This window comes from Chiloscyllium plagiosum, unplaced genomic scaffold (genome assembly GCF_037043375.1).
Source record: "Chiloscyllium plagiosum isolate Xiang-an unplaced genomic scaffold, Cpla_swu_hap1 HiC_scaffold_44, whole genome shotgun sequence".
Taxonomy (NCBI): domain Eukaryota; kingdom Metazoa; phylum Chordata; class Chondrichthyes; order Orectolobiformes; family Hemiscylliidae; genus Chiloscyllium; species Chiloscyllium plagiosum.
In genome coordinates, this window is record NW_028270182.1 from 14,991,958 (window position 1) to 15,016,730 (window position 24,773).

The following is a 24,773-nucleotide window of genomic DNA, read 5'->3' on the forward strand; positions in this document are numbered from 1 at the left end:
CTGAGTTTGGGATTGAGTGTTTCCTGAGCTCCATGAGTTTGGCATCGAGTGTTCACACACAGCTCCCCGAGTTTGGGATTGAGTGTTTACACAGAGAACCCTGAGTTTGGGATTGAGTGTTTCCACAGAACTACCTAACGTTGGGATTGTGTGATTACACAGAGCTCCCTGAGTTTGGGATTGAGTGTTTACAGAGCTCCCTGAGTTTGGGATTGTGTGTTTACACAGAGCTTCCTGAGTTTGGGATTGAGTGTTTACACAGAGCTCCCTCAGTTTGGGATTGAGTGTTTTCACAGAGCTCCCTGAGTTTGGGATTGAGCATTTACACAGCTCCCTGAGTTTGGGATTGAGTGTTTACACAGAGTTCCCTGAGTTTGGGATTGAGTGTTTACACAGCTCCCTGAGTTTGGGATTGAGTGTTTACACAGAGCTTCCTGAGTTTGGGATTGAGCATTTACACAGCTCCCTGAGTTTGGGATTGAGTGTTTACACAGAGCTCCCTAACATTTGGATTGTGTGTTTACACAGAGCTCCCTGAGTTTGGGATTGTGTGTTTACACAGAGCTCCCTTTGTTTGGGATTGAGTGTTTACACAGCTCCCTGAGTTTGGGATTGAGTGTTTACACAGAGCTCCCTGAGTTTGGGATTGAGTGTTTACACAGAGCTTCCTGAGTTTGGGATTGAGCATTTACACAGCTCCCTGAGTTTGGGATTCAGTGTTTTCAGAGTTCCCTGAGTTTGGGATTGAGTGTTTACACAGAGCTCCTTGAATTTGGGATTGAGTGTTTACAGAGCTCCCCGAGTTTGGGATTGGGTGTTTCCTGAGCTCCATGAGTTTGGGATTGAGTGTTTACAAGCTCCCTGAGTTTGGGATTGTGGGTTTACACAGAGCTCCCTGAGTTTGGGATTGAGTTTTTACACAGAGCTCCCTAAATTTGGGGTTGAGTGTTTACACAGAACTCCCTGAGTTTGGAATTGTGTGTTTACATAGAGCTCCCTGAATTTGGGATTGAGTGTTTACAGAGCTCCCTAAATTTGGGATTAAGTGTTTACAGTTCACCCTGAGTTTGGGATTGCATGTTCACTCAGCTCCCTCAGTTTGGGATTGAGTGTTTACACAGCTCCCTGAGTTTGGTATTGAGTGTTTACACAGAGCTTCCTGAGTTTGGGATTGAGTGTTTATACAGAACTCGCTGAGTTTGGGATTGTGTGTTTACACAGCTCCCTGAGTTTGGGATTGAGTGTTTACACAGAGTTCCCAAAAGTTGGGATTGTGTGTTCACACAGAGCTCCCTGAGTTTGGGATTGTGTGTTTACACAGAGCTCCCTGAGTTTGGGATCGTGTGTTTACAGAGATCTCGGAGTTTGGGATTGAGTGTTTACACAGATCTCCCTAAATTTGGGGTTGAGTGTTTACACAGAACTCCCTGATTTTGGGATTGAGTGTTTACACAGAGTTCCCTGAGTTTGGGATTGAGTGTTTACACAGCTCCCTGATTTTGGGATTGAGTGTTTACATAGAGCTCCCTGAGTTTGAGATCGTGTGTTTACAGAGAGCTTCCTGAGTTTGGGATTGAGTGTTTCCTGAGCTCCATGAGTTTGGCATCGAGTGTTCACACACAGCTCCCCGAGTTTGGGATTGAGTGTTGACACAGAGAACCCTGAGTTTTGGATTGAGTGTTTCCACAGAACTACCTAACGTTGGGATTGTGTGATTACACAGAGCTCCCTGAGTTTGGGATTGAGTGTTTACAGAGCTCCCTGAGTTTGGGATTGTGTGTTTACACAGAGCTTCCTGAGTTTGGGATTGAGTGTTTACACAGAGCTCCCTCAGTTTGGGATTGAGTGTTTACACAGAGCTTCCTGAGTTTGGGATTGAGTGTTTACACAGAGCTCCCTCAGTTTGGGATTGAGTGTTTTAACAGAGCTCCCTGAGTTTGGGATTGAGCATTTACACAGCTCCCTGAGTTTGGGATTGAGTGTTTACACAGAGTTCCCTGAGTTTGGGATTGAGTGTTTACACCGCTCCCTGAGTTTGGGATTGAGTGTTTACACAGAGCTTCCTGAGTTTGGATTGTGTGTTTACACAGAGCTCCCTGAGTTTGGGATTGAGTGTTTACAGAGCTCCCTGAGTTTGGGATTGAGTGTTTACACAGCTCCCTGAGTTTGGGATTGAGTGTTTTCAGAGCTCCCTGAGTTTGGGATTGAGTGTTTACACAGAGCTCCCTGAGTTTGGGATTGAGTGTTTACACAGAGAACCCTGAGTTTGGGATTGAGTGTTTACACAGAGCTCCCTAACGTTGGGATTGTGTGATTACATAGAGCTCCCTGAGTTGAGGATTGAGTGTTTACAGAGCTCCCTGAGTTTGGGATTGTGTGTTTACACAGAGCTTCCTGAGTTTGGGATTGAGTGTTTCCTGAGCTCCATGAGTTTGGGATCATGTGTTCACACACAGCTCCCCGAGTTTGGGATTGAGTGTTTACACAGAGCTCCCTGAGTTTGGTATTGTGTGTTTCCACAGCGCTCCCTTTGTTTGGGATTGAGTGTTTACACAGCTCGCTGAGTTTGGGATTGAGTGTTTACACAGCTCCCTGAGTTTGGGATTGAGTGTTTACACTGAGTTCCCTAAATTTGGGATGGTGTGTTTACACAAAACTGCCTGAGTTTGGGATTGAGTGTTTCCTGAGTTCCCTGAGTTTGAGATCGTGTGTTTACAGAGAGCTCCCTGAGTTTGGGATTGAGTGTTTCCTGAACTCCATGAGTTTGGTATTGTGTGTTCACACACAGCTCCCCGAGTTTGGGATTGAGTGTTTACACAGAGCTCCCTAAATTTGGGATTGAGTGTTTTCACAGAGCTCCCTGAGTTTGGGATTGAGCATTTACACAGCTCCCTGAGTTTGGGATTAAGTGTTTACACAGAGCTTCCTGAGTTTGGGATTGTGTGTTTACACAGCGGATTGTGTGTTTACACAGAGCTCCCTGAGTTTGGGATTGAGTGTTTACACAGCTCCCTGAGTTTGGGATTGAGTGTTTACACAGAGCTCCCTGAGTTTGGGATTGAGCGATTACACAGAGCACCCAGAGTTTGGGATTGAGCGTTTACACAGAGCTTCCTGAGTTTGGGATTGTGTGTTTACACAGCTCCCTCAATTTAGGATTGAGTGTTTACACAGAGCTCCCTGAGTTTGGGTTTGAGTGCTTACACAGAGCTCCCCGATTTTGGGATTGTGTGTTTACACAGAGTTCCCTGAGTTTGGGATTGAGTGTTTACACAGCTCCCTGATTTTGGGATTGAGTGTTGACATAGAGCTCCCTGAGTTTGGGATTGAGTGTTTACACAGATCTCCCTAAATTTGGGGTTGAGTGTTTACACAGAACTCCCTGATTTTGGGATTGAGTGTTTACACAGAGCTCCCTTTGTTTGGGATTGAGTGTTTACACAGCTCCCTGAGTTTGGGATTGAGTGTTTACACAGAGTTCCCTAAATTTGGGATGGTGTGTTAACACAAAACCCCCTGAGTTTGGGATTGAGTGTTGACACAGCTCCCTGATGTTTTGGGATTGAGTGTTTACACAGAGCTCCCTCAGTTTGGGATTGAGTGTTTCCTGAGTTCCCTGAGTTTGAGATCGTGTGTTTACAGAGAGCTTCCTGAGTTTGGGATTGAGTGTTTCCTGAGCTCCATGAGTTTGGCATCGAGTGTTCACACACAGCTCCCCGAGTTTGGGATTGAGTGTTTACACAGAGAACCCTGAGTTTGGGATTGAGTGTTTCCACAGAACTACCTAACGTTGGGATTGTGTGATTGCACAGAGCTCCCTGAGTTTGGGATTGAGTGTTTACAGAGAGCTTCCTGAGTTTGGGATTGAGTGTTTACACAGAGCTCCCTCTGTTTGGGATTGAGTGTTTACACAGAGCTTCCTGAGTTTGGGATTGAGTGTTTACACAGAGCTCCCTCAGTTTGGGATTGAGTGTTTTCACAGAGCTCCCTGAGTTTGGGATTGAGCATTTACACAGGTCCCTGAGTTTGGGATTGAGTGTTTACACAGAGTTCCCTGAGTTTGGGATTGAGTGTTTACACAGCTCCCTGAGTTTGGGATTGAGTGTTTACACAGAGCTTCCTGAGTTTGGGATTGAGCATTTACACAGCTCCCTGAGTTTGGGATTGAGCGTTTACACAGAGCTCCCTAACATTTGGATTGTGTGTTTACACAGAGCTCCCTGAGTTTGGGATTGAGTGTTTACAGAGCTCCCTGAGTTTGGGATTGAGTGTTTACACAGCTCCCTGGGTTTGGGATTGAGTGTTTTCAGAGCTCCCTGAGTTTGGGATTGAGTGTTTACACAGAGCTCCCTGAGTTTGGGATTGAGTGTTTACACAGAGAACCCTGAGTTTGGGATTGAGTGTTTACACAGAGCTCCCTAACGTTGGGATTGTGTGATTACACAGAGCTCCCTGAGTTTAGGATTGAGTGTTTCCTGAGCTCCATGAGTTTGGGATCATGTGTTCACACACAGCTCCCCGAGTTTGGGATTGAGTGTTTACACAGAGCTCCCTGAGTTTGGTATTGTGTGTTTCCACAGCGCTCCCTTTGTTTGGGATTGAGTGTTTACACAGCTCGCTGAGTTTGGGATTGAGTGTTTACACAGAGTTCCCTAAATTTGGGATTGAGTGTTTACACAGCTCCCTGAGTTTGGGATTGAGTGTTTACACTGAGTTCCCTAAATTTGGGATGGTGTGTTTACACAAAACTGCCTGAGTTTGGGATTGAGTGTTGACACAGTTCCCTGATGTTTTGGGATTGAGTGTTTACAGAGAGCTCCCTGAGTTTGGGATTGAGTGTTTCCTGAACTCCATGAGTTTGGTATTGTGTGTTCACACACAGCTCCCCGAGTTTGGGATTGAGTGTTTACACTGAGCTCCCTAAATTTGGGATTGAGTGTTTTCACAGAGCTCCCTGAGTTTGGGATTGAGCATTTACACAGCTCCCTGAGTTTGGGATTAAGTGTTTACACAGAGCTTCCTGAGTTTGGGATTGTGTGTTTACACAGCGGATTGTGTGTTTACACAGAGCTCCCTGAGTTTGGGATTGAGTGTTTACACAGCTCCGTGAGTTTGGGATTGAGTGTTTACACAGAGCTCCCTGAGTTTGGGATTGACTGTTTACACAGAGCTCCCTAACGTTGGGATTGTGTGATTACGCAGAGCTCCCTGAGTTTGGGATTGTGTGTTTACACAGCTCCCTCAATTTAGGATTGAGTGTTTACACAGAGCTCCCTGAGTTTGGGATTGAGCGTTTACACAGAGCTTCCTGAGTTTGGGATTGTGTGTTTACACAGCTCGCTCAATTTAGGATTGAGTGCTTACACAGAGCTCCCCGATTTTGGGATTGAGTGTTTACACAGAGCTCCCTAACGTTGGGATTGTGTGATTACGCAGAGCTCCCTGAGTTTGGGATTGAGTGTTTACAGAGCTCCCTGAGTTTGGGATTGTGTGTTTACACAGAGCTTCCTGAGTTTGGGATTGAGTGTTTCCTGAGCTCCATGAGTTTGGGATCGTGTGTTCACACACAGCTCCCCGAGTTTGGGATTGATTGTTTACACAGAGCTCCCTAAATTTGGGATTGAGTGTTTACACAGAGCTCCCTGAGTTTGGGATTGAGCGTTTACACAGAGCTTCCTGAGTTTGGGATTGTGTGTTTACACAGCTCCCTCAATTTAGGATTGAGTGCTTACACAGAGCTCCCCGATTTTGGGATTGAGTGTTTACACAGAGCTCCCTAACGTTGGGATTGTGTGATTACGCAGAGCTCCCTGAGTTTGGGATTCAGTGTTTACAGAGCTCCCTGAGTTTGGGATTGTGTGTTTACACAGAGCTTCCTGAGTTTGGGATTGAGTGTTTCCTGAGCTCCATGAGTTTGGGATCGTGTGTTCACACACAGCTCCCCGAGTTTGGGATTGATTGTTTACACAGAGCTCCCTAAATTTGGGATTGAGTGTTTTCACAGAGCTTCCTGAGTTTGGGATTGAGCATTTACACAGCTCCCTGAGTTTGGGATTGAGTGTTTACACACAGCTTCCTGAGTTTGGGATTGTGTGTTTACACAGCTCCCTCAGTTTAGGATTGAGTGTTTACACAGAGCTCCCTAAAGTTGGGATTGAGTGTTTTCACAGAGCTCCCTGAGTTTCGGATTGAGTGTGTACACAGAGCTCCCTGAGTTTGGGATTGAGTGTTTTCACAGACCTTCCTGAGTTTGGGATTGAGCATTTACACAGCTCCCTGAGTTTGGGATTGAGTGTTTACACAGAGCTTCCTAAGTATGGGATTAAGTGTTTACAGATCACCCTGAGTTTGGGATTGAGTGTTTACACACAGCTTCCTGAGTTTGTGATTGTGTGTTTACTCAGACTCCCTCAGTTTAGGATTGAGTGTTTACACAGAGATCCCTGAGTTTGGGATTGAGTGTTTACACAGAGCTCCCCGGGTTTGGGATTGAGTGTTTACACAGAGCTCCCTGAGTTTGGGATGGAGTGTTTACACAGAGCTCCCTGAGTTTGGGATTGAGTGTTTCCTGAGCTCCCTGAGTTTGGGATTGAGTGTTTACCCAGAGTTCCCTAAATTTGGGATTTTGAATTTACACAGAGCTTCCTGAGTTTGGGATTGAGTGTTTACACAGAGCTCCCCACGATTGGGATTGATGTTTACACAGAGCTCCTTGAGTTTGTGATTGAGAATTTACACAGAGCTCCCTACGTTCGGGATTGAGCGTTTACACAGCTCCCTGAGTTTGGGATTGAGTGTTTACACAGAGCTCCCTGACCTTGGGATTGAGTGTTTACACAGAGCTTCCTGAGTTTGGGATTGAGCGTTTTCACAGCTCCCTGAGTTTGGGATTGAGTGTTTACACAGAGCTCCCTAACGTTGGGATTGTGTGCTTACACAGAGCTCCCTGAGTTTGGGATTGAGTGCTTACAGGGAGCTCCCTAACGTTGGGATTGTGTGTTTACACAGAGCTCCCTGAGTTTGGGATTGAGTGTTTACAGAGCTCCCTGAGTTTGGGATTGAGTGTTTACACAGAGTTCCCTGAGTTTGGGATTGAGCGTTTACACAGCTCCCTGAGTTTTCGGATTGAGTGTTTCCTGAGCTCCGTGAGTTTCAGATCGTGTGTTTACACAGAGCTCCCTGAGTTTGGGATTGAGTGTTTCCTGAGCTCCATGAGTTTGGGATCGTGTGTTCACACACAGCTCCCCGAGTTTGGGATTGAGTGTTTACACAGAGCTCCCTAAATTTGGGATTGAGTGTTTACACAGAGCTCCCTGAGTTTGGGATGGAGTGTTTACACAGAGCTCCCTGAGTTTGGGAATGAGTGTTTCCTGAGCTCCCTGAGTTTGGGATTGAGTGTTTACCCAGAGTTCCCTAAATTTGGGACTTTGAATTTACACAGAGCTTCCTGAGTTTGGGATTGAGTGTTTACACAGAGCTCCCCACGATTGGGATTGATGTTTACACAGAGCTCCTTGAGTTTGTGATTGAGAATTTACACAGAGCTCCCTAAGTTCGGGATTGAGCGTTTACACAGCTCCCTGAGTTTGGGATTGAGTGTTTACACAGAGCTTCCTGAGTTTGGGATTGAGCGTTTTCACAGCTCCCTGAGTTTGGGATTGAGTGTTTACACAGAGCTCCCTAACGTTGGGATTGTGTGCTTACACAGAGCTCCCTGAGTTTGGGATTGAGTGTTTACAGAGCTCCCTGAGTTTGGGATTGCGTGTTGACACAGAGCTCCCTGAGTTTGGGATTGAGTGCTTACACAGAGCTCCCTAACGTTGGGATTGTGTGTTTACACAGAGCTCCCTGAGTTTGGGATTGAGTGTTTACAGAGCTCCCTGAGTTTGGGATTGAGTGTTTACACACAGCTCCCTGAGTTTGGGATTGAGTGTTTCGTGAGCTCCCTGAGTTTGGGATTGAGTGTTTACCCAGAGTTCCCTAAATGTGGGATTTTGAGTTTACACAGAGCTTCCTGAGTTTGTGATTGAGTGTTTACACAGAGCTCCCCACGTTTGGGATTGATGTTTACACAGAGCTCCCTGGGTTTGGGATTGAGAATTTACACAGACCTCCCTGAGTTCGGGATTGAGTGTTTACACAGCTCCCTGAGTTTGGGATTGAGTGTTTACACAGAGCTCCCTGACGTTGGGAATGAGTGTTTACACAGAGCTTCCTGAGTTTGGGATTGAGCGTTTCCACAGCTCCCTGAGTTTGAGATTAGTGTTTACACAGAGCTCCCTCAGTTTGGGATTGAGTGTTTACACAGAGCTTCCTGAGTTTGGGAGTGAGCGTTTACACAGCTCCCTGAGTTCGGGATTGAGTGTTTACACAGATCCCTGAGTTTGGGATTGAGAGTTTACACAGATCTCCCTGACCTTTGGATTGAGTGTTTACACAGAGCTTCCTGAGTTTGGGATTGAGTGTTTACAGAGCTCCCTGAATTTGGGATTCCGTGTTTACACAGAGCTTCCTTAGTTTGGGATTGAGTATTTACACAGAACCCGCTGAGTTTAGGATTGAGTGTTTACATAGAGCTCCCTGAGTTTGGGATTGAGTGTTCACACACAGCTCCCTAACGTTGGGATTGTGTGATTACATAGAGCTCCCTGAGTTGAGGATTGAGTGTTTACAGAGCTCCCTGAGTTTGGGATTGTGTGTTTACACAGAGCTTCCTGAGTTTGGGATTGAGTGTTTCCTGAGCTCCATGAGTTTGGGATCATGTGTTCACACACAGCTCCCCGAGTTTGGGATTGAGTGTTTACACAGAGCTCCCTGAGTTTGGTATTGTGTGTTTCCACAGCGCTCCCTTTGTTTGGGATTGAGTGTTTACACAGCTCGCTGAGTTTGGGATTGAGTGTTTACACAGAGTTCCCTAAATTTGGGATTGAGTGTTTACACAGCTCCCTGAGTTTGGGATTGAGTGTTTACCCAGAGTTCCCTAAATGTGGGATTTTGAGTTTACACAGAGCTTTCTGAGTTTGTGATTGAGTGTTTACACAGAGCTCCCCACGTTTGGGATTGATGTTTACACAGAGCTCCCTGGGTTTGGGATTGAGAATTTACACAGACCTCCCTGAGTTCGGGATTGAGTGTTTACACAGCTCCCTGAGTTTGGGATTGAGTGTTTACACAGAGCTCCCTGACGTTGGGAATGAGTGTTTACACAGAGCTTCCTGAGTTTGGGATTGAGCGTTTCCACAGCTCCCTGAGTTTGAGATTAGTGTTTACACAGAGCTCCCTCAGTTTGGGATTGAGTGTTTACACAGAGCTTCCTGAGTTTGGGAGTGAGCGTTTACACAGCTCCCTGAGTTCGGGATTGAGTGTTTACACAGATCCCTGAGTTTGGGATTGAGAGTTTACACAGATCTCCCTGACCTTGGGATTGAGTGTTTACACAGAGCTTCCTGAGTTTGGGATTGAGTGTTTACAGAGCTCCCTGAATTTGGGATTCCGTGTTTACACAGAGCTTCCTTAGTTTGGGATTGAGTATTTACACAGAACCCGCTGAGTTTAGGATTGAGTGTTTACATAGAGCTCCCTGAGTTTGGGATTGAGTGTTCACACACAGCTCCCTAACGTTGGGATTGTGTGATTACATAGAGCTCCCTGAGTTGAGGATTGAGTGTTTACAGAGCTCCCTGAGTTTGGGATTGTGTGTTTACACAGAGCTTCCTGAGTTTGGGATTGAGTGTTTCCTGAGCTCCATGAGTTTGGGATCATGTGTTCACACACAGCTCCCCGAGTTTGGGATTGAGTGTTTACACAGAGCTCCCTGAGTTTGGTATTGTGTGTTTCCACAGCGCTCCCTTTGTTTGGGATTGAGTGTTTACACAGCTCGCTGAGTTTGGGATTGAGTGTTTACACAGAGTTCCCTAAATTTGGGATTGAGTGTTTACACAGCTCCCTGAGTTTGGGATTGAGTGTTTACACTGAGTTCCCTAAATTTGGGATGGTGTGTTTACACAAAACTGCCTGAGTTTGGGATTGAGTGTTTCCTGAGTTCCCTGAGTTTGAGATCGTGTGTTTACAGAGAGCTCCCTGAGTTTGGGATTGAGTGTTTCCTGAACTCCATGAGTTTGGTATTGTGTGTTCACACACAGCTCCCCGAGTTTGGGATTGAGTGTTTACACAGAGCTCCCTAAATTTGGGATTGAGTGTTTTCACAGAGCTCCCTGAGTTTGGGATTGAGCATTTACACAGCTCCCTGAGTTTGGGATTAAGTGTTTACACAGAGCTTCCTGAGTTTGGGATTGTGTGTTTACACAGCGGATTGTGTGTTTACACAGAGCTCCCTGAGTTTGGGATTGAGTGTTTACACAGCTCCCTGAGTTTGGGATTGAGTGTTTACACAGAGCTCCCTGAGTTTGGGATTGAGCGATTACACAGAGCACCCTGAGTTTGGGATTGAGCGTTTACACAGAGCTTCCTGAGTTTGGGATTGTGTGTTTACACAGCTCCCTCAATTTAGGATTGAGTGTTTACACAGAGCTCCCTGAGTTTGGGTTTGAGTGCTTACACAGAGCTCCCCGATTTTGGGATTGTGTGTTTACACAGAGTTCCCTGAGTTTGGGATTGAGTGTTTACACAGCTCCCTGATTTTGGGATTGAGTGTTTACATAGAGCTCCCTGAGTTTGGGATTGAGTGTTTACACAGATCTCCCTAAATTTGGGGTTGAGTGTTTACACAGAACTCCCTGATTTTGGGATTGAGTGTTTACACAGAGCTCCCTTTGTTTGGGATTGAGTGTTTACACAGCTCCCTGAGTTTGGGATTGAGTGTTTACACAGAGTTCCCTAAATTTGGGATGGTGTGTTAACACAAAACTCCCTGAGTTTGGGATTGAGTGTTGACACAGCTCCCTGATGTTTTGGGATTGAGTGTTTACACAGAGCTCCCTCAGTTTGGGATTGAGTGTTTCCTGAGTTCCCTGAGTTTGAGATCGTGTGTTTACAGAGAGCTTCCTGAGTTTGGGATTGAGTGTTTCCTGAGCTCCATGAGTTTGGCATCGAGTGTTCACACACAGCTCCCCGAGTTTGGGATTGAGTGTTTACGCAGATCTCCCTAAATTTGGGGTTGAGTGTTTACACAGAACTCCCTGATTTTGGGATTGAGTGTTTACACAGAGTTCCCTGAGTTTGGGATTGAGTGTTTACACAGCTCCCTGATTTTGGGATTGAGTGTTTACATAGAGCTCCCTGCGTTTGGGACTGAGTGTTTACACAGATCTCCCTAAATTTGGGGTTGAGTGTTTACACAGAACTCCCTGATTTTGGGATTGAGTGTTTACACAGAGCTCCCTTTGTTTGGGATTGAGTGTTTACACAGCTCCCTGAGTTTGGGATTGAGTGTTTACACAGAGTTCCCTAAATTTGGGATGGTGTGTTAACACAAAACTCCCTGAGTTTGGGATTGAGTGTTGACACAGCTCCCTGATGTTTTGGCATTGAGTGTTTACACAGAGCTCCCTCAGTTTGGGATTGAGTGTTTCCTGAGTTCCCTGAGTTTGAGATCGTGTGTTTACAGAGAGCTTCCTGAGTTTGGGATTGAGTGTTTCCTGAGCTCCATGAGTTTGGCATCGAGTGTTCACACACAGCTCCCCGAGTTTGGGATTGAGTGTTTACACAGAGAACCCTGAGTTTGGGATTGAGTGTTTCCACAGAACTACCTAACGTTGGGATTGTGTGATTGCACAGAGCTCCCTGAGTTTGGGATTGAGTGTTTACAGAGAGCTTCCTGAGTTTGGGATTGAGTGTTTACACAGAGCTCCCTCTGTTTGGGATTGAGTGTTTACACAGAGCTTCCTGAGTTTGGGATTGAGTGTTTACACAGAGCTCCCTCAGTTTGGGATTGAGTGTTTTCACAGAGCTCCCTGAGTTTGGGATTGAGCATTTACACAGCTCCCTGAGTTTGGGATTGAGTGTTTACACAGAGTTCCCTGAGTTTGGGATTGAGTGTTTACACAGCTCCCTGAGTTTGGGATTGGGTGTTTACACAGAGCTTCCTGAGTTTGGGATTGAGCATTTACACAGCTCCCTGAGTTTGGGATTGAGTGTTTATACAGAGCTCCCTAACATTTGGATTGTGTGTTTACACAGAGCTCCCTGAGTTTGGGATTGAGTGTTTACAGAGCTCCCTGAGTTTGGGATTGAGTGTTTACACAGCTCCCTGAGTTTGGGATTGAGTGTTTTCAGAGCTCCCTGAGTTTGGGATTGAGTGTTTACACAGCTCCCTGATTTTGGGATTGAGTGTTTACATAGAGCTCCCTGAGTTTGGGATTGAGTGTTTACACAGATCTCCCTAAATTTGGGGTTGAGTGTTTACACAGAACTCCCTGATTTTGGGATTGAGTGTTTACACAGAGCTCCCTTTGTTTGGGATTGAGTGTTTACACAGCTCCCTGAGTTTGGGATTGAGTGTTTACACAGAGTTCCCTAAATTTGGGATGGTGTGTTAACACAAAACTCCCTGAGTTTGGGATTGAGTGTTGACACAGCTCCCTGATGTTTTGGGATTGAGTGTTTACACAGAGCTCCCTCAGTTTGGGATTGAGTGTTTCCTGAGTTCCCTGAGTTTGAGATCGTGTGTTTACAGAGAGCTTCCTGAGTTTGGGATTGAGTGTTTCCTGAGCTCCATGAGTTTGGCATCGAGTGTTCACACACAGCTCCCCGAGTTTGGGATTGAGTGTTTACGCAGATCTCCCTAAATTTGGGGTTGAGTGTTTACACAGAACTCCCTGATTTTGGGATTGAGTGTTTACACAGAGTTCCCTGAGTTTGGGATTGAGTGTTTACACAGCTCCCTGATTTTGGGATTGAGTGTTTACATAGAGCTCCCTGCGTTTGGGATTGAGTGTTTACACAGATCTCCCTAAATTTGGGGTTGAGTGTTTACACAGAACCCCCTGATTTTGGGATTGAGTGTTTACACAGAGCTCCCTTTGTTTGGGATTGAGTGTTTACACAGCTCCCTGAGTTTGGGATTGAGTGTTTACACAGAGTTCCCTAAATTTGGGATGGTGTGTTAACACAAAACTCCCTGAGTTTGGGATTGAGTGTTGACACAGCTCCCTGATGTTTTGGGATTGAGTGTTTACACAGAGAACCCTGAGTTTGGGATTGAGTGTTTACACAGAGCTCCCTAACGTTGGGATTGTGTGATTACACAGAGCTCCCTGAGTTTAGGATTGAGTGTTTCCTGAGCTCCATGAGTTTGGGATCATGTGTTCACACACAGCTCCCCGAGTTTGGGATTGAGTGTTTACACAGAGCTCCCTGAGTTTGGTATTGTGTGTTTCCACAGCGCTCCCTTTGTTTGGGATTGAGTGTTTACACAGCTCGCTGAGTTTGGGATTGAGTGTTTACACAGAGTTCCCTAAATTTGGGATTGAGTGTTTACACAGCTCCCTGAGTTTGGGATTGAGTGTTTACACTGAGTTCCCTAAATTTGGGATGGTGTGTTTACACAAAACTGCCTGAGTTTGGGATTGAGTGTTGACACAGTTCCCTGATGTTTTGGGATTGAGTGTTTACACAGAGCTCCCTGAGTTTGGGATTGAGTGTTTCCTGAGTTCCCTGAGTTTGAGATCGTGTGTTTACAGAGAGCTCCCTGAGTTTGGGATTGAGTGTTTCCTGAACTCCATGAGTTTGGTATTGTGTGTTCACACACAGCTCCCCGAGTTTGGGATTGAGTGTTTACACTGAGCTCCCTAAATTTGGGATTGAGTGTTTTCACAGAGCTCCCTGAGTTTGGGATTGAGCATTTACACAGCTCCCTAAGTTTGGGAATGAGTGTTTCCTGAGCTCCCTGAGTTTGGGATTGAGTGTTTACCCAGAGTTCCCTAAATTTGGGACTTTGAATTTACACAGAGCTTCCTGAGTTTGGGATTGAGTGTTTACACAGAGCTCCCCACGATTGGGATTGATGTTTACACAGAGCTCCTTGAGTTTGTGATTGAGAATTTACACAGAGCTCCCTAAGTTCGGGATTGAGCGTTTACACAGCTCCCTGAGTTTGGGATTGAGTGTTTACACAGAGCTTCCTGAGTTTGGGATTGAGCGTTTTCACAGCTCCCTGAGTTTGGGATTGAGTGTTTACACAGAGCTCCCTAACGTTGGGATTGTGTGCTTACACAGAGCTCCCTGAGTTTGGGATTGAGTGTTTACAGAGCTCCCTGAGTTTGGGATTGCGTGTTGACACAGAGCTCCCTGAGTTTGGGATTGAGTGCTTACACAGAGCTCCCTAACGTTGGGATTGTGTGTTTACACAGAGCTCCCTGAGTTTGGGATTGAGTGTTTACAGAGCTCCCTGAGTTTGGGATTGAGTGTTTACACACAGCTCCCTGAGTTTGGGATTGAGTGTTTCGTGAGCTCCCTGAGTTTGGGATTGAGTGTTTACCCAGAGTTCCCTAAATGTGGGATTTTGAGTTTACACAGAGCTTCCTGAGTTTGTGATTGAGTGTTTACACAGAGCTCCCCACGTTTGGGATTGATGTTTACACAGAGCTCCCTGGGTTTGGGATTGAGAATTTACACAGACCTCCCTGAGTTCGGGATTGAGTGTTTACACAGCTCCCTGAGTTTGGGATTGAGTGTTTACACAGAGCTCCCTGACGTTGGGAATGAGTGTTTACACAGAGCTTCCTGAGTTTGGGATTGAGCGTTTCCACAGCTCCCTGAGTTTGAGATTAGTGTTTACACAGAGCTCCCTCAGTTTGGGATTGAGTGTTTACACAGAGCTTCCTGAGTTTGGGAGTGAGCGTTTACACAGCTCCCTGAGTTCGGGATTGAGTGTTTACACAGATCCCTGAGTTTGGGATTGAGAGTTTACACAGATCTCCCTGACCTTGGGATTGAGTGTTTACACAGAGCTTCCTGAGTTTGGGATTGAGTGTTTACAGAGCTCCCTGAATTTGGGATTCCGTGTTTACACAGAGCTTCCTTAGTTTGGGATTGAGTATTTACACAGAACCCGCTGAGTTTAGGATTGAGTGTTTACATAGAGCTCCCTGAGTTTGGGATTGAGTGTTCACACACAGCTCCCTAACGTTGGGATTGTGTGATTACATAGAGCTCCCTGAGTTGAGGATTGAGTGTTTACAGAGCTCCCTGAGTTTGGGATTGTGTGTTTACACAGAGCTTCCTGAGTTTGGGATTGAGTGTTTCCTGAGCTCCATGAGTTTGGGATCATGTGTTCACACACAGCTCCCCGAGTTTGGGATTGAGTGTTTACACAGAGCTCCCTGAGTTTGGTATTGTGTGTTTCCACAGCGCTCCCTTTGTTTGGGATTGAGTGTTTACACAGCTCGCTGAGTTTGGGATTGAGTGTTTACACAGAGTTCCCTAAATTTGGGATTGAGTGTTTACACAGCTCCCTGAGTTTGGGATTGAGTGTTTACACTGAGTTCCCTAAATTTGGGATGGTGTGTTTACACAAAACTGCCTGAGTTTGGGATTGAGTGTTTCCTGAGTTCCCTGAGTTTGAGATCGTGTGTTTACAGAGAGCTCCCTGAGTTTGGGATTGAGTGTTTCCTGAACTCCATGAGTTTGGTATTGTGTGTTCACACACAGCTCCCCGAGTTTGGGATTGAGTGTTTACACAGAGCTCCCTAAATTTGGGATTGAGTGTTTACACAGAGCTCCCTAAATTTGGGATTGAGTGTTTTCACAGAGCTCCCTGAGTTTGGGATTGAGCATTTACACAGCTCCCTGAGTTTGGGATTAAGTGTTTACACAGAGCTTCCTGAGTTTGGGATTGTGTGTTTACACAGCGGATTGTGTGTTTACACAGAGCTCCCTGAGTTTGGGATTGAGTGTTTACACAGCTCCCTGAGTTTGGGATTGAGTGTTTACACAGAGCTCCCTGAGTTTGGGATTGAGCGATTACACAGAGCACCCTGAGTTTGGGATTGAGCGTTTACACAGAGCTTCCTGAGTTTGGGATTGTGTGTTTACACAGCTACCTCAATTTAGGATTGAGTGTTTACACAGAGCTCCCTGAGTTTGGGTTTGAGTGCTTACACAGAGCTCCCCGATTTTGGGATTGTGTGTTTACACAGAGTTCCCTGAGTTTGGGATTGAGTGTTTACACAGCTCCCTGATTTTGGGATTGAGTGTTTACATAGAGCTCCCTGAGTTTGGGATTGAGTGTTTACACAGATCTCCCTAAATTTGGGGTTGAGTGTTTACACAGAACTCCCTGATTTTGGGATTGAGTGTTTACACAGAGCTCCCTTTGTTTGGGATTGAGTGTTTACACAGCTCCCTGAGTTTGGGATTGAGTGTTTACACAGAGTTCCCTAAATTTGGGATGGTGTGTTAACACAAAACTCCCTGAGTTTGGGATTGAGTGTTGACACAGCTCCCTGATGTTTTGGGATTGAGTGTTTACACAGAGCTCCCTCAGTTTGGGATTGAGTGTTTCCTGAGTTCCCTGAGTTTGAGATCGTGTGTTTACAGAGAGCTTCCTGAGTTTGGGATTGAGTGTTTCCTGAGCTCCATGAGTTTGGCATCGAGTGTTCACACACAGCTCCCCGAGTTTGGGATTGAGTGTTTACGCAGATCTCCCTAAATTTGGGGTTGAGTGTTTACACAGAACTCCCTGATTTTGGGATTGAGTGTTTACACAGAGTTCCCTGAGTTTGGGATTGAGTGTTTACACAGCTCCCTGATTTTGGAATTGAGTGTTTACATAGAGCTCCCTGCGTTTGGGATTGAGTGTTTACACAGATCTCCCTAAATTTGGGGTTGAGTGTTTACACAGAACTCCCTGATTTTGGGATTGAGTGTTTACACAGAGCTCCCTTTGTTTGGGATTGAGTGTTTACACAGCTCCCTGAGTTTGGGATTGAGTGTTTACACAGAGTTCCCTAAATTTGGGATGGTGTGTTAACACAAAACTCCCTGAGTTTGGGATTGAGTGTTGACACAGCTCCCTGATGTTTTGGGATTGAGTGTTTACACAGAGCTCCCTCAGTTTGGGATTGAGTGTTTCCTGAGTTCCCTGAGTTTGAGATCGTGTGTTTACAGAGAGCTTCCTGAGTTTGGGATTGAGTGTTTCCTGAGCTCCATGAGTTTGGCATCGAGTGTTCACACACAGCTCCCCGAGTTTGGGATTGAGTGTTTACACAGAGAACCCTGAGTTTGGGATTGAGTGTTTCCACAGAACTACCTAACGTTGGGATTGTGTGATTGCACAGAGCTCCCTGAGTTTGGGATTGAGTGTTTACAGAGAGCTTCCTGAGTTTGGGATTGAGTGTTTACACAGAGCTCCCTCTGTTTGGGATTGAGTGTTTACACAGAGCTTCCTGAGTTTGGGATTGAGTGTTTACACAGAGCTCCCTCAGTTTGGGATTGAGTGTTTTCACAGAGCTCCCTGAGTTTGGGATTGAGCATTTACACAGCTCCCTGAGTTTGGGATTGAGTGTTTACACAGAGTTCCCTGAGTTTGGGATTGAGTGTTTACACAGCTCCCTGAGTTTGGGATTGGGTGTTTACACAGAGCTTCCTGAGTTTGGGATTGAGCATTTACACAGCTCCCTGAGTTTGGGATTGAGTGTTTACACAGAGCTCCCTAACATTTGGATTGTGTGTTTACACAGAGCTCCCTGAGTTTGGGATTGAGTGTTTACAGAGCTCCCTGAGTTTGGGATTGAGTGTTTACACAGCTCCCTGAGTTTGGGATTGAGTGTTTTCAGAGCTCCCTGAGTTTGGGATTGAGTGTTTACACAGCTCCCTGATTTTGGGATTGAGTGTTTACATAGAGCTCCCTGAGTTTGGGATTGAGTGTTTACACAGATCTCCCTAAATTTGGGGTTGAGTGTTTACACAGAACTCCCTGATTTTGGGATTGAGTGTTTACACAGAGCTCCCTTTGTTTGGGATTGAGTGTTTACACAGCTCCCTGAGTTTGGGATTGAGTGTTTACACAGAGTTCCCTAAATTTGGGATGGTGTGTTAACACAAAACTCCCTGAGTTTGGGATTGAGTGTTGACACAGCTCCCTGATGTTTTGGGATTGAGTGTTTACACAGAGCTCCCTCAGTTTGGGATTGAGTGTTTCCTGAGTTCCCTGAGTTTGAGATCGTGTGTTTACAGAGAGCTTCCTGAGTTTGGGATTGAGTGTTTCCTGAGCTCCATAAGTTTGGCATCGAGTGTTCACACAAAGCTCCCCGAGTTTGGGATTGAGTGTTTACGCAGATCTCCCTAAATTTGGGGTTGAGTGTTTACACAGAACTCCCTGATTTTGGGATTGAGTGTTTACACAGAGTTCCCTGAGTTTGGGATTGAGTGTTTACACAGCTCCCTGATTTTGGGATTGAGTGTTTACATAGAGCTCCCTGCGTTTGGGATTGAGTGTTTACACAGATCTCCCTAAATTTGGGGTTGAGTGTTTACACAGAACTCCCTGATTTTGGGATTGAGTGTTTACACAGAGCTCCCTTTGTTTGGGATTGAGTGTTTACACAGCTCCCTGAGTTTGGGATTGAGTGTTTACACAGAGTTCCCTAAATTTGGGATGGTGTGTTAACACAAAACTCCCTGAGTTTGGGATTGAGTGTTGACACAGCTCCCTGATGTTTTGGGATTGAGTGTTTACACAGAGCTCCCTCAGTTTGGGATTGAGTGTTTCCTGAGTTCCCTGAGTTTGAGATCGTGTGTTTACAGAGAGCTTCCTGAGTTTGGGATTGAGTGTTTCCTGAGCTCCATGAGTTTGGCATCGAGTGTTCACACACAGCTCCCCGAGTTTGGGATTGAGTGTTTACACAGAGCTCCCCACGTTTGGGATTGATGTTTACACAGCTCCCTGAGTTTGGGATTGAGTGTTTACACAGAGTTCCCTAAATTTGGGATGGTGTGTTAACACAAAACTCCCTGAGTTTGGGATTGAGTGTTGACACAGCTCCCTGATGTTTTGGGATTGAGTGTTTACACAGAGCTCCCTCAGTTTGGGATTGAGTGTTTCCTGAGTTCCCTGAGTTTGAGATCGTGTGTTTACAGAGAGCTTCCTGAGTTTGGGATTGAGTGTTTCCTGAGCTCCATGAGTTTGGCATCGAGTGTTCACACACAGCTCCCCGAGTTTGGGATTGAGTGTTTACGCAGATCTCCCTAAATTTGGGGTTGAGTGTTTACACAGAACTCCCTGATTTTGGGATTGAGTGTTTACACAGAGTTCCCTGAGTTTGGGATTGAGTGTTTACACAGCTCCCTGATTTTGGGATTGAGTGTTTACATAGAGCTCCCTGCGTTTGGGATTGAGTGTTTACACAGATCTCCCTAAATTTGGGGTTGAGTGTTTACACAGAACTCCCTGATTTTGGGATTGAGTGTTTACACAGAGCTCCCTTTGTTTGGGATTGAGTGTTTACACAGCTCCCTGAGTTTGGGATTGAGTGTTTACACAGAGTTCCCTAAATTTGGGATGGTGTGTTAACACAAAACTCCCTGAGTTTGGGATTGAGTGTTGACACAGCTCCCTGATGTTTTGGGATTGAGTGTTTACACAGAGCTCCCTCAGTTTGGGATTGAGTGTTTCCTGAGTTCCCTGAGTTTGAGATCGTGTGTTTACAGAGAGCTTCCTGAGTTTGGGATTGAGTGTTTCCTGAGCTCCATGAGTTTGGCATCGAGTGTTCACACACAGCTCCCCGAGTTTGTGATTGAGTGTTTACACAGAGCTCCCCACGTTTGGGATTGATGTTTACACAGAGCTCCCTGGGTTTGGGATTGAGAATTTACACAGACCTCCCTGAGTTCGGGATTGAGTGTTTACACAGCTCCCTGAGTTTGGGATTGAGTGTTTACACAGAGCTCCCTGACGTTGGGAATGAGTGTTTACACAGAGCTTCCTGAGTTTGGGATTGAGCGTTTCCACAGCTCCCTGAGTTTGAGATTAGTGTTTACACAGAGCTCCCTCAGTTTGGGATTGAGTGTTTACACAGAGCTTCCTGTGTTTGGGAGTGAGCGTTTACACAGCTCCCTGAGTTCGGGATTGAGTGTTTACACAGATCCCTGAGTTTGGGATTGAGAGTTTACACAGATCTCCCTGACCTTGGGATTGAGTGTTTACACAGAGCTTCCTGAGTTTGGGATTGAGTGTTTACAGAGCTCCCTGAATTTGGGATTCCGTGTTTACACAGAGCTTCCTTAGTTTGGGATTGAGTATTTACACAGAACCCGCTGAGTTTAGGATTGAGTGTTTACATAGAGCTCCCTGAGTTTGGGATTGAGTGTTCACACACAGCTCCCTAACGTTGGGATTGTGTGATTACATAGAGCTCCCTGAGTTGAGGATTGAGTGTTTACAGAGCTCCCTGAGTTTGGGATTGTGTGTTTACACAGAGCTTCCTGAGTTTGGGATTGAGTGTTTCCTGAGCTCCATGAGTTTGGGATCATGTGTTCACACACAGCTCCCCGAGTTTGGGATTGAGTGTTTACACAGAGCTCCCTGAGTTTGGTATTGTGTGTTTCCACAGCGCTCCCTTTGTTTGGGATTGAGTGTTTACACAGCTCGCTGAGTTTGGGATTGAGTGTTTACACAGAGTTCCCTAAATTTGGGATTGAGTGTTTACACAGCTCCCTGAGTTTGGGATTGAGTGTTTACACTGAGTTCCCTAAATTTGGGATGGTGTGTTTACACAAAACTGCCTGAGTTTGGGATTGAGTGTTTCCTGAGTTCCCTGAGTTTGAGATCGTGTGTTTACAGAGAGCTCCCTGAGTTTGGGATTGAGTGTTTCCTGAACTCCATGAGTTTGGTATTGTGTGTTCACACACAGCTCCCCGAGTTTGGGATTGAGTGTTTACACAGAGCTCCCTAAATTTGGGATTGAGTGTTTTCACAGAGCTCCCTGAGTTTGGGATTGAGCATTTACACAGCTCCCTGAGTTTGGGATTAAGTGTTTACACAGAGCTTCCTGAGTTTGGGATTGTGTGTTTACACAGCGGATTGTGTGTTTACACAGAGCTCCCTGAGTTTGGGATTGAGTGTTTACACAGCTCCCTGAGTTTGGGATTGAGTGTTTACACAGAGCTCCCTGAGTTTGGGATTGAGCGATTACACAGAGCACCCAGAGTTTGGGATTGAGCGTTTACACAGAGCTTCCTGAGTTTGGGATTGTGTGTTTACACAGCTCCCTCAATTTAGGATTGAGTGTTTACACAGAGCTCCCTGAGTTTGGGTTTGAGTGCTTACACAGAGCTCCCCGATTTTGGGATTGTGTGTTTACACAGAGTTCCCTGAGTTTGGGATTGAGTGTTTACACAGCTCCCTGATTTTGGGATTGAGTGTTTACATAGAGCTCCCTGAGTTTGGGATTGAGTGTTTACACAGATCTCCCTAAATTTGGGGTTGAGTGTTTACACAGAACTCCCTGATTTTGGGATTGAGTGTTTACACAGAGCTCCCTTTGTTTGGGATTGAGTGTTTACACAGCTCCCTGAGTTTGGGATTGAGTGTTTACACAGAGTTCCCTAAATTTGGGATGGTGTGTTAACACAAAACTCCCTGAGTTTGGGATTGAGTGTTGACACAGCTCCCTGATGTTTTGGGATTGAGTGTTTACACAGAGCTCCCTCAGTTTGGGATTGAGTGTTTCCTGAGTTCCCTGAGTTTGAGATCGTGTGTTTACAGAGAGCTTCCTGAGTTTGGGATTGAGTGTTTCCTGAGCTCCATGAGTTTGGCATCGAGTGTTCACACACAGCTCCCCGAGTTTGGGATTGAGTGTTTACGCAGATCTCCCTAAATTTGGGGTTGAGTGTTTACACAGAACTCCCTGATTTTGGGATTGAGTGTTTACACAGAGTTCCCTGAGTTTGGGATTGAGTGTTTACACAGCTCCCTGATTTTGGGATTGAGTGTTTACATAGAGCTCCCTGCGTTTGGGATTGAGTGTTTACACAGATCTCCCTAAATTTGGGGTTGAGTGTTTACACAGAACTCCCTGATTTTGGGATTGAGTGTTTACACAGAGCTCCCTTTGTTTGGGATTGAGTGTTTACACAGCTCCCTGAGTTTGGGATTGAGTGTTTACACAGAGTTCCCTAAATTTGGGATGGTGTGTTAACACAAAACTCCCTGAGTTTGGGATTGAGTGTTGACACAGCTCCCTGATGTTTTGGGATTGAGTGTTTACACAGAGCTCCCTCAGTTTGGGATTGAGTGTTTCCTGAGTTCCCTGAGTTTGAGATCGTGTGTTTACAGAGAGCTTCCTGAGTTTGGGATTGAGTGTTTCCTGAGCTCCATGAGTTTGGCATCGAGTGTTCACACACAGCTCCCCGAGTTTGGGATTGAGTGTTTACACAGAGAACCCTGAGTTTGGGATTGAGTGTTTCCACAGAACTACCTAACGTTGGGATTGTGTGATTGCACAGAGCTCCCTGAGTTTGGGATTGAGTGTTTACAGAGAGCTTCCTGAGTTTGGGATTGAGTGTTTACACAGAGCTCCCTCTGTTTGGGATTGAGTGTTTACACAGAGCTTCCTGAGTTTGGGATTGAGTGTTTACACAGAGCTCCCTCAGTTTGGGATTGAGTGTTTTCACAGAGCTCCCTGAGTTTGGGATTGAGCATTTACACAGCTGCCTGAGTTTGGGATTGAGTGTTTACACAGAGTTCCCTGAGTTTGGGATTGAGTGTTTACACAGCTCCCTGAGTTTGGGATTGGGTGTTTACACAGAGCTTCCTGAGTTTGGGATTGAGCATTTACACAGCTCCCTGAGTTTGGGATTGAGTGTTTACACAGAGCTCCCTAACATTTGGATTGTGTGTTTACACAGAGCTCCCTGAGTTTGGGATTGAGTGTTTACAGAGCTCCCTGAGTTTGGGATTGAGTGTTTACACAGCTCCCTGAGTTTGGGATTGAGTGTTTTCAGAGCTCCCTGAGTTTGGGATTGAGTGTTTACACAGCTCCCTGATTTTGGGATTGAGTGTTTACATAGAGCTCCCTGAGTTTGGGATTGAGTGTTTACACAGATCTCCCTAAATTTGGGGTTGAGTGTTTACACAGAACTCCCTGATTTTGGGATTGAGTGTTTACACAGAGCTCCCTTTGTTTGGGATTGAGTGTTTACACAGCTCCCTGAGTTTGGGATTGAGTGTTTACACAGAGTTCCCTAAATTTGGGATGGTGTGTTAACACAAAACTCCCTGAGTTTGGGATTGAGTGTTGACACAGCTCCCTGATGTTTTGGGATTGAGTGTTTACACAGAGCTCCCTCAGTTTGGGATTGAGTGTTTCCTGAGTTCCCTGAGTTTGAGATCGTGTGTTTACAGAGAGCTTCCTGAGTTTGGGATTGAGTGTTTCCTGAGCTCCATGAGTTTGGCATCGAGTGTTCACACACAGCTCCCCGAGTTTGGGATTGAGTGTTTACGCAGATCTCCCTAAATTTGGGGTTGAGTGTTTACACAGAACTCCCTGATTTTGGGATTGAGTGTTTACACAGAGTTCCCTGAGTTTGGGATTGAGTGTTTACACAGCTCCCTGATTTTGGGATTGAGTGTTTACATAGAGCTCCCTGCGTTTGGGATTGAGTGTTTACACAGATCTCCCTAAATTTGGGGTTGAGTGTTTACACAGAACTCCCTGATTTTGGGATTGAGTGTTTACACAGAGCTCCCTTTGTTTGGGATTGAGTGTTTACACAGCTCCCTGAGTTTGGGATTGAGTGTTTACACAGAGTTCCCTAAATTTGGGATGGTGTGTTAACACAAAACTCCCTGAGTTTGGGATTGAGTGTTGACACAGCTCCCTGATGTTTTGGGATTGAGTGTTTACACAGAGCTCCCTCAGTTTGGGATTGAGTGTTTCCTGAGTTCCCTGAGTTTGAGATCGTGTGTTTACAGAGAGCTTCCTGAGTTTGGGATTGAGTGTTTCCTGAGCTCCATGAGTTTGGCATCGAGTGTTCACACACAGCTCCCCGAGTTTGGGATTGAGTGTTTACGCAGATCTCCCTAAATTTGGGGTTGAGTGTTTACACAGAACTCCCTGATTTTGGGATTGAGTGTTTACACAGAGTTCCCTGAGTTTGGGATTGAGTGTTTACACAGCTCCCTGATTTTGGGATTGAGTGTTTACATAGAGCTCCCTGCGTTTGGGATTGAGTGTTTACACAGATCTCCCTAAATTTGGGGTTGAGTGTTTACACAGAACTCCCTGATTTTGGGATTGAGTGTTTACACAGAGCTCCCTTTGTTTGGGATTGAGTGTTTACACAGCTCCCTGAGTTTGGGATTGAGTGTTTACACAGAGTTCCCTAAATTTGGGATGGTGTGTTAACACAAAACTCCCTGAGTTTGGGATTGAGTGTTGACACAGCTCCCTGATGTTTTGGGATTGAGTGTTTACACAGAGCTCCCTCAGTTTGGGATTGAGTGTTTCCTGAGTTCCCTGAGTTTGAGATCGTGTGTTTACAGAGAGCTTCCTGAGTTTGGGATTGAGTGTTTCCTGAGCTCCATGAGTTTGGCATCGAGTGTTCACACACAGCTCCCCGAGTTTGGGATTGAGTGTTTACACAGAGAACCCTGAGTTTGGGATTGAGTGTTTCCACAGAACTACCTAACGTTGGGATTGTGTGATTGCACAGAGCTCCCTGAGTTTGGGATTGAGTGTTTACAGAGAGCTTCCTGAGTTTGGGATTGAGTGTTTACACAGAGCTCCCTCTGTTTGGGATTGAGTGTTTACACAGAGCTTCCTGAGTTTGGGATTGAGTGTTTACACAGAGCTCCCTCAGTTTGGGATTGAGTG

At 45.7% G+C, this 24,773-nt stretch overlaps 1 protein-coding gene across 1 annotated transcript in view; it reads right to left on the minus strand.

Moving 5' to 3' along the window:
* The window catches only part of LOC122546276 (solute carrier family 2, facilitated glucose transporter member 4-like), a 177,927-nt gene that overhangs the window by 108,759 nt on the left and 44,395 nt on the right, over window positions 1-24,773 (minus strand). The window lies entirely within an intron of this gene.